We start from the raw sequence: 16,961 nt of genomic DNA, 5'->3' as shown, positions 1-16,961 counted from the left end.
AATCAGCAAAGAAACAGCAATCCTAAAAGACTCACTAGATCAGATGGACAAAATCAACATCCTCAGAACATTTCACTCCAACGCTACAGAATATACATTCTTCTCAAGTGCACATGGGACATTTTCAAAGATAGAACAAATATTGGGACACAGGCTAAGTCTCTACAAATTCAAGAAAATTGAAATCATATCTAGCATCTTCTCAGATCACAATGGCATAAAATTAGATATCAACTACAATAAAAACAATAAAAAGCAATCCAACACATGGAGGCTAAATAGCATGCTATTAAACAATAAATGGGTTACCAAAGAGATTAAGGAAGAAATTTTAAAAATTCTGGAAACAAATGAAAATAAAGACACAACAATGAAAAATCTATGTGACACAATGAAAAGTAGTCCTGAGAGAAGTTCATAGCACTACAGGCCTACCTCAGAAAGAAGAAAGAAAGAAAGAAAGAAAGAAAGAAAGAAAGAAAGAAAGAAAGAAAGAAAGAAAGAAAGAAAGAAAGAAAGAAAGAAAGAAAGACAGACGGACTGGTAATAAGATATCAAACCCTACAACTTAGAGAACTAGAAAGAGAGCAACAAGAAAAGCCCAGAGTGAGTAGAAGGAAGGAAATAATAAAGACCGAAGCACAAATAAATGACATAGAGACCAAAAAACAAAAACAAACAAACAAAAAAAGTTCAATAGAACCAAGAGCTGATTCTTTGAAAGGATAAATAAGATTTATGAACCTCTAGCCAGGCTCACCAAGAAATAAAGAGAGAAGAGCCAAATAAATAAAATCAGAAATGAAAGAGGTGAAGTAACAACTGACCCACAGAAATATAAGGGTTGTACAAAAATACTACAAACAACTCTACTCCAGCAAACAGGACAACCTAGATGAAATGGACATATTCCTAGAAAAATATGACCTTCCAAAACTCAATCAGGAAGAATAAAAAAAATCTGAACAGACAGTTAACTATGGAGGAAATTAAAGCAGTAATCAAAAAACTTCCAGCAAACAAAAGCCCTGGTCCAGACAGCTTCACAGGGGAGTTTTACCAAACATTCAAAGAAGAATTCAACCTATCCTCCTCAGATTATTCCAAAAAATTATTGAGGAAGGAAGAATTCCAAGTTTTTTCTATGACACCAGCATTAGCCTAATCCCAAAACCAGATAAAGACACCACAAAGAAAGAGAATTACAGGCCAATATCTCTGATGAACAGAGATGCTAAAATACTCAAAAAAACACTAGCAAATCAAATCCAGTATTACATTAGAAAGTTCATACACCATGACAAAGTGGTATTTATTCCAGGGATGCAAGGATGGTACAATATCTGAAAATCAATAAATGTGATATATCACATAGACGAATTGAGAGACAAAAATCACATAATCATATCAATTGATGCAGAAAAAGCATTTGACAAAATACAACACCCTTTCTTGATAAAAGCTCTCAGCAAAGTCGGAATAGAGGGATCATACCTCAGCATAATCAAAGTCTTATATGATATATAAACCTATAGCCAACATCATACTGAATGGGCAAAAAATAAAACAATTTATCCTAAGAACAGGAACAAGACAGGGATGCCCACTTTCACCACTCCTGTTCAACATAGTACTGGAAGTGCTAGCCATAGCGATCACACAAGAAGAAGAAATAACAGGCATCCAAATTGGAAAAGAAGAAATAAATTGTCATTATTCTCAGATGACATGATATTGTACATAGAAAACCCTAAAGATTGCAACAAAAACTACTAGATTTAATAAATGAATTCGACAATGTAGCAGGATACAAAAATTAAGACCCACAAATATATGGCTTTTTACACACCAATAACGAACTCAAAGAAAGAGAAACAAACAAACAAAAACAATCCCATTTACCATTGCACCAAAACAATTAAGATACCTCGAAATAAACTTAACTAAGGAGGTAAAAGACCTGTACTTGAAAAACTACAGGACACTGAAAAAGAGATAGAGGAAAACATAAACAAATGGAAGAATATACAATGTTCATGGATTGGCAGAATCAACATAATTAAAATGTCCACACTACCCAAAGCAATCTATAGATTTAATGCAATCCCATTAAAATACCAATGGGATATTTCACAGACCTAAGAAAAACTCTCCAAAAATTCATATAGAATAAAAAAAGACCCTGAATAGCCACAGCAATCTTTAGAGAGAAGAATAAAGTTGGAGGGATCACAATAGCAGATATCAAGCTATATTACAATACCAATGTTCTCAAAACTGCCTGGTACTGGCACAAGAACAGACATATAGACCAATGGAACAGAACAGAGAACCCAGAAATCAACCAAAGCCATTATGCTCAATTAATATATGACAAAGGAGGCAAGAGCTTACAATAGAATCAAGACAATTGCTTCAATAAATGGTGTTGGGAAAATTGGATAGATACATGCAAAACAATGAAACTAGACCACCAACTTACACCATACACAAAAATAAACTCAAAGTGGATAATGGACTTAAACATAAAGTGGGAAACCATAAAAAATCTTAGAAGAATCCATAGGCAGCAAAATATCAGACATATGTCTTAACAATGTCTTTACTGATACAGCTCCTGAGGAGGAAACTGGTCTTGCAAGGCGTGTCAGGCCATAAAAACTGTGACCAATGCACTGCCCTGGGGGTGGGGGATAAGGCTTGTTATCGCTGGCCCCAGGACAGTGATCGGATATGGGCTGGGCACCCCCAACACCTGGGAGCCTTCCTGTAAGCCCACAAAAGGAGACGGAACCATATCTGCAAGACAAAGACCCCAGAAGGTTATAAAAAGTGAAGCCCTCTGCGTGTTTCTTCACTCTGATTTGGAAATTATTCCCAGAGTCCACTAGTGTTAATAAATGGGGTCCCTCCCTTTCTCTAGGAAGTGTGCTTGGTATTTCTTTGGTCTTCTGCAACATTTGGTTCCCTGAACCAGGAAGTTAACCACGTTTGGCTCTTGCCTCCGGTGAGTGGACAGGGTTTGGGGCCCGGGGGCGAGGGACAGGCCTCAGGAAGCTGCTAATTTTAGCAGAATTGAACCAGGCTGGGGGGGGGGGGGGGGGCGGGCGCTCCAGACGCTCCCGGACTTCAGCCCAGGACCTGGCTGGCATCTGGAGAAAGTGGACGGACACATCTGGACCTGTCAACAGAATCGGTAAGGTAGGGGCTCCAGTCAGTCAGGCCCACTCCAAGTGAGTGGAAGGGGGAGCTTGATCACCTCCCCAAAAGTCATAGGACTTGGTCAGGTAAATCAGGAATCAGGACTCCAGAGGTGAGTGAATTCAGATTAGATTAAGGAATTATGGGTTCACTCTTCTGTTTGTTTGTGTGTGGGACTAGCCAATTTGCTACTGAGAAGGGGGGCTGGATGCAGTCTTAACTCCTCCGGTAAATTCTCACCGAGACATCGGTCAAGAATTCTGGTCTAGGGCTTGGGTGCTGGGAGTGCCCCCATGCCCATCTGGGGAATTGGGCATTATCTGCTCAGCTCCAGTCTGGGATAGTCTACTGAGAGAGTGTGAGTACAGATGTTTGTCTGTCTTGGCATAATTATCTGCTGATTAACTGGTCTGTGTGAAAGCGAAAGCTACTTTGATTTTCTGTTTGCTCATCTGGTTAAAACGTTTGACCTAAAGAAGGCTGAACCCGTGATGGTCTGCAAAATTCTCAAGCAGTGCTGTTGAGTTAGTTTTCTCAGACACGTTTGCTCTCTATCACGAGGGATAGTTGATAAAAATTTCTGTCTATGTTTGTGTACTAGGGGCTTTGGTTTTCTCTGTGATTTTGCTGTGTTAGGTTGAAATTTTGGAATTCTGGGGTAGATTTAAGGTATTTGCGGCTTTTCTTGTCTCTTTTGTCTGGCTGGGACTTTCAGGGGTGGGGCTCACAGTTCCGCCTGTACTGATTAAGGATCTTGTCTTTAAGGAGACCCTCCAGGCTTTTAGTGAATTTCTCTGCACCCTTGTCTGTCTCTCACCACCGATCATCATGGGGTTGGGACAAAGTAAATCCACTGTTGTCAATTGCATGTTGGAAATTTTTGAAAAGGTTTTATTGAGGACTATGGTATTAAAATGAACCCCAAAACACTGAGGAAATTCTGTGAATTAGAATGGCCAGCCTTTGGGGTCGGCTGGCACCTAGAAGGCTCTTTAGATGTAGGACTGGTCAGGGCGGTCTGGAATGTAGTTATGACAGACTCCGGACACCCAGATCAGTTCCCTTACATAGACAGCTGGTTAGGAATTGCTCAAACCTTGCCACCTTGGGTCCAGTTCTGTAAGGTTTTAGTAGTAGGAGAAAAGAAACAGGTCTGTCAGAAGGGAACCCAACCCCTTGTTCTGCCAGGATCCCCTGAGGAAGTCCCGCTAGTTTTACCATCTCCATATGTGCCACAGGCAGCACCAAGTGTTTCCCCAGCTGGTCTGAAAGGTCCAGAAACACCGCCCCCTTCCGTTTCTCCTCAACCAGGCTCTCCAGAGCCAGTTGGGCGGCACTTGCGTTCAGCCGATCAAGGGCCCAGGCCACAACCAGCAAGTCAGATGCCTCTAAGGGAGATTTGGGGTGCCAAAGTAGTTGGCGAAGATGGGGCCTTACAGGATGGAGGGCCAGTCTATTATTATCAGCCCTTTACCAACAGTGACATCTTGAATTGGAAACATCACACCCCAGCTTATTCTGAAAAACCTCAGGCCATGGTAGACCTCCTAGAAACGATCTTCCAGACCCAGAAGCCCACCTGGGTGGACCGAAAGCAGCTCCTTTTCACGTTCTTTAACACTGAGGAGTGCGTGAGAGTAGTAAAAGAGGCTCGGAAGTGGCTCCAGACCCAGGCCCCAGAAGGAATATTAGATACAGACAGATGGGCCAAAGAGGCCTTCCCAGATGAGGAACCCAATTGGAACTTGAACTCAGAAGATAGAAGGACCTGGCTAGAAAGATATCTGCTGGCCTTCCTCCAGGGGGTCAGGGCCAGAGCCAATAAGCCCACCAACATGGCTAAAATCTCTGAAGTTTTCCAGAAGCCCGATGAAAGTCCAGCAGCTTTCTATGAGAGACTATGTGAGGCATACCGATCTACACCCCCTTTAGACCTGAGGCCCCAGAAAATCAAACCATGGTAAATGCTGTTTCTGTAGGCCAAGCCCAGCCTGACATCAGGAAAAAATTACAGAAACTGGAAGGGTTTTCAGGAAAGAATGCTACTGAACTGCTAGAGATAGCTAACAAGGTTTTCATCAATTGAGACAGTGCAGCAAGGAAGGAGGAAGAAAAGAGAATACAAAGAAGGGCCAATATAATAGCAGCAGCTTTTAGAGGCTCAGGCTCCAAGACACAGCAAGGATACAGACCAGGGAGAAAAGGAAGAGCGAACCTGAGATGAGACCAGTGTGCCTATTGTAAGGAGACAGGACACTGGAAGAATGAATGTCCCAAACGGCAAAGTAAAAAGATTGGGCCCCCTTTTCCACCCAGCTGCTATTACCCAGAGCCACCTGAAGCAGATCTCATTGGGCTAGCAATGGCTGATTCCGACTAGGACAGACCGGACTCACTTCAACTAGGCCCCCACGAGCCCATGGTCAGAATGAAAATTGGGGGCCAGACTGTGGACTTTATGGTTGATACCGGAGCTGAGCACTCAGTAGTCACTCAGAAAGTAGCACCTCTCTCAGGAAAGGAGGTCACCATTATTGGAGCTACTGGGGACCAGACCTGTAGACCATTTTGCTGCCCTTGCCAATGCCAACTTGGCGGTCATCAAGTAATTCATGAATTCCTGTACTTGCCAGACTGTCCAGTGCCTCTAATGGGTAGAGACCTTTTAGCCAAAATGGGGGCAGAAATCACTTTTGCTCCAGATGGCTCATCACAGCTTTGGCTAGGTGAGGAGACCTCCCCTAGATATTTGACTTTTGTCCTTACCAGTGCTGTAGGAGGAAGAATGGAGACTTTAAACCCTCCATACAAAGGCCTCACCATTAGAACCTGAATTAGAGAAGGAATTCCCGCTGGTCTGGGCAGAAGGGAATCCTCCAGGCCTGGCTAAGGACCACACCCTGTTGATAATCGAGTTAAAGCCTGGGGCACAGCCTGTTAAAATCCGCCAATATCCAATTCCAAGGGAAGCACACCTAGGAATCCAGGTCCACTTAGAGCACGCCTAGGAATCCAGGTCCACTTAGACCGGCTGCTTCAGTGGGGACTTGTTAAACGATGCAGATCTCCATGGAACACTCCTCTCTTGCCTGTCAAAAAGCCTGGAACTAACGACTACCGCCTGGTACAGGATCTACGGGCTGTTAATGAGGCTGTTATAACCCTGCATTCAGCACTGCTGAATCCCTACACTCTTCTGGGACTCATCCCATCAGAGGCGGAATGGTTTACATGCCTAGATCTGAAAGATGCCTTTTTGTGTCTTTGATTAGTGCCTTCCAGTCAGCCTCTCCTCGCTTTCGAATGGTAAAACCCAACAACAGGGGCCAAAGAGGAGTTCATCTGGACCAGACCGCCACAAGGGTTCAAGAACTCCCCTACTCTTTTTAGTGGAGCACTAGCATCTGATCTAAGTTCCCAGGACAGGACTTGGGGTGTGTTCTACTCCAGTATGTAGACGACCTCCTACTGGCCAGCTCCACACGAGCTCAGTGCTGGGAGGGAACACGAGCCCTCCTGAGACTGTTAACTGAAACAGGTTATCGGGTGTCTAAGAAAAAGGCACAGATTTGTCAGAAAGAAGTCAAGTATCTAGGCTTCTGGATCACCCAAGGGAAACAAAGGCTAGGGAATGAAAGGAAGCAGGAAGTATGTGTCATCCCAGTCCCCAGCACCCGGCGGCAGATTCCGGAATTCCTGGGAGAGGCAGGATTCTGTCGAATTTGGATCCCAGGGTTTTCAGACATGACCAGGCCTCTCTATGAAGCTTTAAAAGTAGAAGAGAAGGCACCCATTGACTGGGGTCCCGAACAGGAGAAAGCCTTTGTCACCATAAAGGCAAAGCTCACTGAGGCCCCGGCACTAGGGCTACCAGATGTGACACGAGACTTTAATCTTTTTGTTCACGAGAACAGCGGGGTAGCCCTAGGAGTTCTAACCCAGGAGTTTGGACCCTGACAAAGACCAGTAGCCTATCTCTCCAAGCGGATTGACCCAGTTGCCCCCGGGTGGCCCCTGTGCCTCAGGGCCCTTGCAGCCATAGCATTATTAGTCAAGGAAGCGGATAAGCTTACCTTAGGACAAAACTTAAATGTAAAAGTTCCTCATGCTGTTGTCACCCTGATGGAAGCAAGGGGGCAGCACTGGCTGACTCATGCTTGAATGACTCAGTATCAAGGGCTGTTATGTGAGAATCCACAGGTACGATTAGAAGCAGTGAGAACACTTAATCTTGCCACCTTTCTACCTATAACTGAGGGGCCCCCTGAGCATGATTGCCTGGAAGTCCTAGAGGAGGTTTATTCCAGCCAGCCAGACCTAAGGGATAGGCCCCTGCAAAACGCGGACTTGGTGTTGTTCACAGACGGCAACAGCTTCTTAGATGAAGGAAAAAGACGAGCCAGGTATGCAGTGGTATCAAACTTTGAGACAACTGAAGCACAGGCCCTGCCTGAAGGATGGTCAGCACAGAGGGCAGAACTTTGGGCCCTAGTAAGAGCCCTAGAACTCAGTAAGGATAAGCAGGTCAACATCTACACTGACTTGCACTATGCCTTTGCTACCCTGCATGTCAATGGGGCCATATATAAGGAAAGGGGGCTCTTAACAGTAGGAGGAAAAGGAATAAAAAATCAGAATGAGATATTAAAGTTACTAGAAGCAGTCTGGGAGCCTAAGGAAATAGCTGTCATCCATTGCAAAAGTCACCAGAAAGGGAAAGACTCAGTATCAGAAGGAAACCAGCGTGCTGATGCCACAGCCAAGCTGGCTGCTAAAGAACAAGCAGCACCGGCATGGATCATGTTGGCCCCGAATTACCTGAACCTCCAAACTACACTCCTCAGGAAGAGAAATGGGCCCAGAAAGAAGGGGGCAAGAGAACAAGGAAGGCTGGTGGATACTCCCAGATCATAGGGTCTGTGTCCCAGAACAGTTAGCCCATAAGGTAGTCCTCCAGCAGCATGAACTCACTCATTTAGGAAAGGCTGCCCTAGAAGCTTTGTTAGGCAGATACTACCTAATTGCCCGTCTTCCCTCCTTGTGTGCCTCAGTCTCTCAGCGTTGCCTCCTCTGTGCTCAGAACAATGCTAAACAGGGTCCTGTGGGACCGATAGGAGTTCAGCGCTGTGGACAAGCTCCTTTTGAGGACTTAGAAGTAGATTTTATAGAAATAGGGCCTAGCAGAGGGAATAAATACCTGCTAGTTTTTGTTTGCACCTTTTCAGGCTGGGTCGAGGCATATCCCACTCACACTGAAGAGGCGAGAGAAGTCACTAAGGCATTGCTGAAGGATATAATTCCATGGTATGGAATGCCTCTGACCATAGGGTCCGATAATGGCCCAGCCTTTGTAGCAGAAATAGTACAACAGGTAGCCAATGCTTTAGGAATTAAATGGAATCTACATACAGCTTACAGGCCTCAGAGTTCAGGGAAAGTGGAGCGCATGAACAGGACTCTAAAGCAGGCTATGGCTAAGCTTTGCCAAGAGACAACCTTACCCTGGACAGATATCTTGCCTCTTGTACTCCTGCGGGTATGCTGTGCCCCAAGGGCCAGGGTAGGTTTCTCTCCCTTTGAAATTCTATAAGGTAGACCCCCTCCCTTAATTCGGCCAAAGGGAGATTTGGGGAAAATAGGGAACTTAGAAATCCAGAAACAACTACAAGGACTTGGAAAAACTGTCTTTGAGGTCCACAGGTGGGGTTATTGACCTTCTACCCATCTCTTTAGGAACAGCTGTACATACTTATAAACCTGGAGACCAGGTTTGGGTAAAGGATTGGAAAAAGAAGCCCCTCAAGCCTGGAAGGGACCCTATCCAGTCATATTAACCACCCCCACAGCTCTTAAGGTTGCAGGACTAAACACCTGGATCCACCACTCCCGGGTGAAGGCAGACCACCAGCCGAGTGACATCCAGACTGAGTGGAAGGTGACCTCTAACCAGAAACACCCCTTGCGGAGCACCCTTAAGAAGACAGCAGACCTGGCCGAGCAACCTACTCCAAGGAATTCAGATAACACCTTGCTTAATTCTCCCTAACACTAATCTTTCTTTTTAAAAAAATATATATTTTATTGATTTTTTTACAGAGAGGAAGAGAGAGGGATAGAGAGTTAGAAACATCGATGAGAGAGAAACACCGATCAGCTGCCTCTTGCACACTCCCTACTGGGGATGTGCCCGCAGCCAAGGTACATGCCCTTGACCGGAATCGAACCTGGGACCCTTGAGTCCACAGGCCAACGGTCTATCCACTGAGCCAAACCGGTTTCGGCGTAATCTTTCTTTCTTATCTCCTCCTAATGTAACATGCTCTAGTATTTCTGGCTAATCACTGGTTTTATCTAATAATTCTTATCTTGTCTTTTTATGAGTGCCAGTGGAATATGAGACTAGTACCAGGAGGAGAACTCATCTGCTCTTGCTGGGACACAGAAGCACCATAAAATTACTGCTCCCCACACAGCAAGGAAACAAAGGCCTTATCATAAATTGTTGGATTACACTTTGTCATGACATCCTTTGCTCCTTGCTTAGAAACTCGCTACCCAAATATGCTAGACCAGGTAGTCCACGAGAAAACCAAATCAAGCCAGATTTTTGCTAGCTATACTTATCAGCCTGCGGCATGTTACAACTCTACTACCAAATGCATGTGGCGGGGGGGAAATTATATTGGACAGAAAACAATAATAATAGGACCTGTCATAGCCAATGTGCAGCTAACTAATGTTGCTCCTATTTGTTTCAGCAGTATGCAGGGCCAACATCCAACAGGTCACCTCCCAGATGAACTATGCAACTCTACCCCCAAGGCTGAAAACACCACCTACCCCTGGTGCCCCCTGCAGGAACATTCTACGTGTGTGGGACCACTGCTTACCTCTGCCTGCCTGAAAACTGGACAGGAATGCCTTTAAACTTCAGATGGTCCTACAAACCAGAACTCCCTACAAACCCCTTTGAGAGGAAGAAGCGGGATGCTAACCCCTTGGTCATCATCCCTTTCCAGCAGGAAATAGCTAAGAGCAGTCGTCATCCCTGTTCACCATAACATCCCAATGGTCGTTGCTCCACAAGGCTTAAAGAAGCTTGTGGGACAGGGGGGGGGGGGGCGGGAAATGAGGAGGAAACTGGTCTTGCAAGGCGTGTCAGGCCATAAAAACTGCCCTGGGTCGTGGGGGGGAGGGTTGTTATCGCTGCCCCTAGGACAGATCATTGGATATGGCCTGGGGACCCCCAACACCTGAGAGCCTTCCTGTAAGCCCACAAAAGGGGATGGAACCATATCTGCAAGACAAAGACCCCAGAAGGTTATAAAAAAGTGAAGCCCTCTGCGTGTTTCTTCACTCTGATTTGGAAATTATTCCCAGAGTCCACTAGTGTTAATAAACGGGTCCCTCCCTTTCTTTAGAAAGCGTGCTTGGTATTCCTTTGGTCTTCTGCAACACTCCTAGGGCAATGAAAACTAAGGAAAAAATAAACAAATGGCAATACATAAAAATAAAAAGCTTCTGCATAGCAAAAGAAACCATCAACAAAACAACATGAAAGCCCACTGTATGAGAGAACATATTTGCCAATGTTATATCTGATAAGGGCCTAATCTCCAAAATATCTAGGGAACTCATACATCTTACAAAAGGAAGATAAACAATCTAATAAAAAAATGGGCAAAGGACTTAGATACTTTTCAAAAGTGGATATACAGAAGGCCAAGAGACATATGAAAACATGCTCAAAGTCACTAATCATCTGAGAGATGCAAATCAAAACAACAATGAGGTTCCATCTCACACCTGTCAGAATGGTTATCATCAACAAATCAACAAACAACAAGTGCTGGTGAGGTTGTGGAGAAAAAGGAACCATCATGCACTGCTGGTGGGAATGCAGATTGGTTCAGCCATTGTGGAAAACAGCATGGAATTTCCTCAAAAAACTAAAAATGGAACTCCCATTTGACCCAGTAATCCACTTCTAGGAATATATCCCAAGAAATCAGAAACTTCATTCAAAAAGGACATATGCATCCCTATGTTCATAGCAGCACTATTTACAATAGCTAAGATTTGGAAACAGCTTAAATGCCATCAGAAGATGAGTGGATTAAAAAACTGTTGTACATATACACAATGGAATACTACGTTGGAGTAAATAAGAAAGAACTTTTACCATTTGCAACAGCATGGATGGAACTGGAGAGCATTATGCTAAGCGAAATAAGCCAGTCGGAGAAAGATAAATATCACATGATCTCACTCATATGTGCAATATAATGAACAACATAAACTGATCAACAAAAAATAGATCCAGAGTCAGAGAAGCATGGAATAAACCATCTAACTTCAGAGGCAAGGCGGCGAGGGGCGGGGGGGAAGGTTGAAAAGATCAACCAAAGGGGGTGAGGGCATGTGCTAGAGGGTGGGATGACCAGGAAAGAGGTCAATGGGGGGAAAAGGAGACATATGTAATACTGTATGTAGTACTTTAAACAATAAAGAATTTTTTTAAAAAATACATCACCTGTAACAATATCAGAATTAAAGAACAGCTTGGAGAAAAAAAAGAAAAGGGCATATATATTAACTCTTTCTCTGGCCAATACCTATCAAAGTTACTTATGTCAATTTTTGTGACTGTTTTTAAATAGTTTTTTTTTTTTTACCACTTAGTGGACAGACAATACAAATCACTATTGCTGTCAAGGTTGAATATTGGAATGCTGAAAGCAATGTAACAGTATATTCATGTATGAAAAAAAAAAAAGATTTCTCAAATTTCTTCCCCTGGAAAGTTGGAGTCGTTGTCTGCTACCATGGGAGATAAACTGAGGGCTCAAAACAAGCAACTAAGAGGCCAGAACTACCTTGGCTTGCTCAAAGTAGAAAGTGTGTAAGAACTTTCCATGTTTTTTTTTAACTGTTCTTAGCAAGCCTCTGGAGGCACTTGAATGGAAATCAGGATTATAAGGTAAATATGGGAGACTGCATGGCAGCCTAGAGCAACCCCAGACTAGAAATATTTCAATCTAGATAAAGAACTTCATGAATATGACACCAAATTGCATCCAATACCTTGGGTTCCAATGAGATCTATGAGAAAGCAAATCCAACCCCTCGAGTTAGCTATCATGAATAATGTGGGTGTTTCTAAGGCTCCACTAAAAAACTGGTGATTTTTTTATATTATATAGTTATTCTGGGATGGCTTAGAATGCCTTAGAAAATTGTATTCAGATACCAGTTTGTTATTCCAGAGAATAGTCAAGTTTGAATAGTTAAGAAGGTTAGATTTCAATCATTAATCAGGAACAGTTCATTTAAATCATGTATGCTACAAAAGTCCACTCTTAGTGCTTGGCCTTCTGTATGTTATTGCAGTCTCCACAAATTTGAGATAACATAAGCCTCAGTTTTAGAAAGTAACTACTATATACTTGCATGAATATATAAAAGGTTTACTTATCAACTTTTCTGATGAACCAAAGGGGGAAAAGATTATCTAATTCACTGGAAGGCAAAATTCCAATTCAAAATATTTGCAATAGGCTAAAACCAACAAAAATTCAATTACACAAATGCATGATGGTGGAAAGCTGACTTGGCAGCAGTAGTTCATGTGCCAAGAACTTGGTTACTTTAGCTGACCACAAATGCATTTGAATCAAAAGTGTACTGTGGCCTCTAAAATGATTAATTTTAGAGATTGTAATTTGCATTGACAAAATTGTGTCTAGTTATTCTTTCTGTATACTCGGCTGACCAGTCCACATTTGGAATAGTTCTTGGCATGACATTTTGAGGAGCAGTGGCAGCCTCAGAATTCCAATGTAGAAAGGGCTTATGATACTGAAGTATTTAGGAGTATATGTAATTTACTTGAAGAAATTTTAGTGAAAGGAAAAATAGATGAAGCAAGCATGTCAAAATGTTAGCATCTGTTAAATCTAGGTACATGGGAGCTCATTATGTGAATCTATTTTTCTGTATGATTGAAATTGTCGTACTAAATGGTAAAAGATAGAAGACTCAGTGCAGCAATCTGTTTGGGAGGTGTTGAAGTGGCTACAGAAATTGTCTTGAAACTGCATTTCTATAACAAGCACGTGTTGTTGTTTTCTTAGATGGTGTATTCATTTGAATTGGCCTTGGTGGGAATGAATAGAGATATAGAGGGCTTAAGTTAAAGTTCCTCAAGATATCATCATTATTGAAAAGTCTTAATAAGCCCCTTACTCCAGGCTTGAAAAGGACCACAGAAAATGTTAAGGGAGCATAGGTAGTATCAAGTGTTCCTAGTGTGAGCATCTATCCTCCAGCCTCCCCTCCAATAAGGAGACCAGACCCAGAAGGAGGTTACAATTAGCATTGATAATCCACCTCCTCCTAGGTGTCCAACAGGACTAATCCTGACACATCTTACATCCCTGCTTACCCCAGTCACCTCCACAGTCCTAGCCCCTCAGCGAGCATCATTACCTCAATTCCCAACACCTTAAGTCTCCATATATTCTCTAATCTGATTCACTATCCTCTTACCAATGAACTCCAAAGCCCTCCTTCCCTGCTCTCTGAAACTCAGAGCCCATCATCAGCAAATTCTCCTATATCCTAAACATTTCATTCCACTCCTTGTTCTAAATGAAGTTTGGCTCTTCCCTGAATCTCTGCTTCCACACAGCCCTCTCAAACAGTGGATGATTTCTTTTCCACACCCTTCATACCACTGGAGGTAGAGGAGAGACCTCCTTCTTCCTCTTTGCCACTTCCAGGCCATTTCTCCTCCCTCTTATCTCAGAAATGTCAGCCCACTAAAAGTGTGGACCATCAGACTATACCAATTACCACCCCTCCTTGTGGCTGGACTCCACCAATCTCCCAGTAACTTCCTTTTGTTCATTCATTAGAAATGTTAGCACCTGGCTCACAGTCTTTTTCTCCCACCATTTCTCCTGTTATTTCAATATCCACTTCAGGATATAGCCAATCCCTTGGTCCCATTATCCCTTGACGTCACTTCTAATAACCTTTTTTTCCCCATAATGCCAGCCCAGCCATACATTCCTCTGGTCATATTCTAGAAGTCATTACCTATAACTTCATTGCCACCATAATTTCAACCTCAATCCTCCCACATCATCTCTACCTCCAATCCATGGATAATACTACACAGACTGTCCATCTGTCCTTTCATGTATTCTTTTTCCACACTACCCAGCTAAATCCCAGGTTCTATCATTGTAGCCACTGCCTTGAATAGATCTGCAAGTGGGAGAGGTATTCAAGTAGTCCTTCCATCAGACTTAACCCCGGTTAAGAACAACTCCACCTATGCAGCAAAATGGCCCTACTTTAGATTTAATTTGACCAGAACTCTCAAGTTTGCCTTCAACAATGCCCTACAATCCTAAATGCTTCCAGTCAGTTTACTGTCCTTCTCTCCAAGACAACTATTTCATACTGCTCTTCCATGAAGAAACCCCAAACAACTCCCCTTCATAATTCTCAGCTGATGATTTCACTTCTTATTTAATAGACAAAATACAAACAATCAGAAGAGAACTACCTCATCTTCAAACCCACAAGTCTATCAACTCACCTGCATTTACCCTGAGGTCTCTCCTGTTTCTGTGGAGCAGCTTTCCACATTCCCATAAGGCCATTCCTCCAACTTGTGCATAGGATCACTTCCACTCTCAGCTATTCAAGCATTTTTGCTCCAGTAGTTAACCCCTCTCTCTGTTGTCACCAATTGTTCTTTCCATCAATGTGCTGATGGATCATTCCCATCAGAATATAAACACAATACAAAATCTCCCTTTTAAAACAAACAAAAAACTCCTTTGACCACATACCCACCTTCAGTTACTGCACAATTTTTTCTCCTCTTTATAACAAAATTACTCAAAATAGTTGTCTATGGTTCTCTCCCCATTTCTTCAACTCTCATTCTCTCCTAAACCCATGCCAAAAAGGCTTGTGTCTCCATGCTACTGATAATGACACCACTCTTATCAAGGTTGTCAACAACCTTCATCTTGCCAAAGTTAGAAGCAAACTCTTATTCTTCATCTCATTAAACTTCTCAACATTTGGCTCACTTGATTACTCCCTCCTTTTTGAACCATATCTTGGCTTCTGTGACCACACAGTCTCCTGTATTTTTTTCCTATAATAGGGTGGGGCAAAAGTAGGTTTACAGTTGTGAGTATATGAAACAGAGTTTATTCTTGTATTATTATTTATTAATTATTGCATTATTTTCCATACAAACAACTGTAAACCTACTTTTGTGCCACCCTATATATCTCAGATACTTTTTCTCATTCTCCCTTGCTGGTTCTTCCCCATCTTCCCAACCTCTAACCATTGGAGTGCTCCAGGGCTCAGTTCTTGAATGTTTTCTCTATACACTGAGGACTCCCAAATGGCAATCTCAAGCCCTGACTTTCCTCTGAGCTCCAGATTATTCACTCCATATTTCTACATAGATGTCTAATAGGCAGCTCAAATTTAATATATATTCCAAACAAAACTCTTATCCTGTCTCTTCCCTGTGTTCCTCACCCAGTCCTCCCCACTTTAGTTAATGCCCCATTTCTCATCCAGTTGTTCAGGTCAAAACCCTAGGGTATAATTCCTGAATCCTTCTTCCTCACATAACACATTACTCCTTCATTAAACCCTGTTGGCACTGCTTTCTATCTCAGTCCAACTTCTCACCACCTCCAAGGCACCATCACCTCTTCTCTGGATTATTTCAAGAGCTATTTAACTATTCCCTCTGCTTCTATTTTTTTTTCTTTTTTTCTCCTCTGCTTCTATTCTTGTCCCCTAGTCTGTTCTCCACAAAATGGCAATAGTTAGCTTTTTTAAAGATGATTCATAGCACTTCATTTTCCCACCTAAAATCTTCCAATCATGATTAGAAAAAAAATTAAATTTTGCACTGACTTTTCTCAGCCTGACTTGCCCCCTTCACTTTATTCTGATCTCCATTCAAATACCATTTCCTCAGAGAAGTATTTGTGTGATGACTCTACCTAAATAACACCACCAACTACCTAAAATATCACCCTCAACAATCTTTGTTCCCTTCCCTTGCTTTATTTTCCATTGTAATACCTATCACATCTGTTATTATTTATTTGCTTACTTGCTTTTTATCTGTCTCCTATGTTTAGAATGCAAGCTTCTGGAAAGCAGAGGTACTGTCTTTTTTCACCTATTGAGCACATAGTACTTTCATGCTCAATAAATATTTTTTTTAATTAGTGACTTTATCCAAAGAAAAAATTACCAGGATAAGATGGAAACCATGACATAGCTTATAAGAAAGAAGAATAAACATACCCCAACTGCCTTTTTCTAAAACTCAGAGGGCTTTGCTTTGTTCTCTACAGAGAAATAAGTACTAAAGTTACAGGGTAGAAATTACAGAGGCAGGAGGAGAAATTTTCTAAAAACTGGAACCCAGATAAGCTGCTTCATGAGGAAGTGAGCTATTAAGTATTTATTTCAGTGATGAGAGGACCAGCATTTATTGGGGTCCTGCTTTATGCCAGGTTTTATACAAGGCCCTTAATATAGGTTAGACACATTGCTTCACTTTGTTTAATCTCCACAACTATATGAGGCAGATTTAATTATTATCATCTCCATTTTACAGATGAAGAAGTTAATCTCATGAGTCCAAGGTGGATCCTTTTTACTGTACTGACACCAAATGCTTCAGTTGAGCAACTCCTATC

Source organism: Eptesicus fuscus, chromosome 1 (genome assembly GCF_027574615.1).
Source record: "Eptesicus fuscus isolate TK198812 chromosome 1, DD_ASM_mEF_20220401, whole genome shotgun sequence".
Taxonomy (NCBI): domain Eukaryota; kingdom Metazoa; phylum Chordata; class Mammalia; order Chiroptera; family Vespertilionidae; genus Eptesicus; species Eptesicus fuscus.
The sequence above is the reverse complement of the archived record's forward strand: the minus strand, read 5'-3'. Positions refer to the sequence as shown.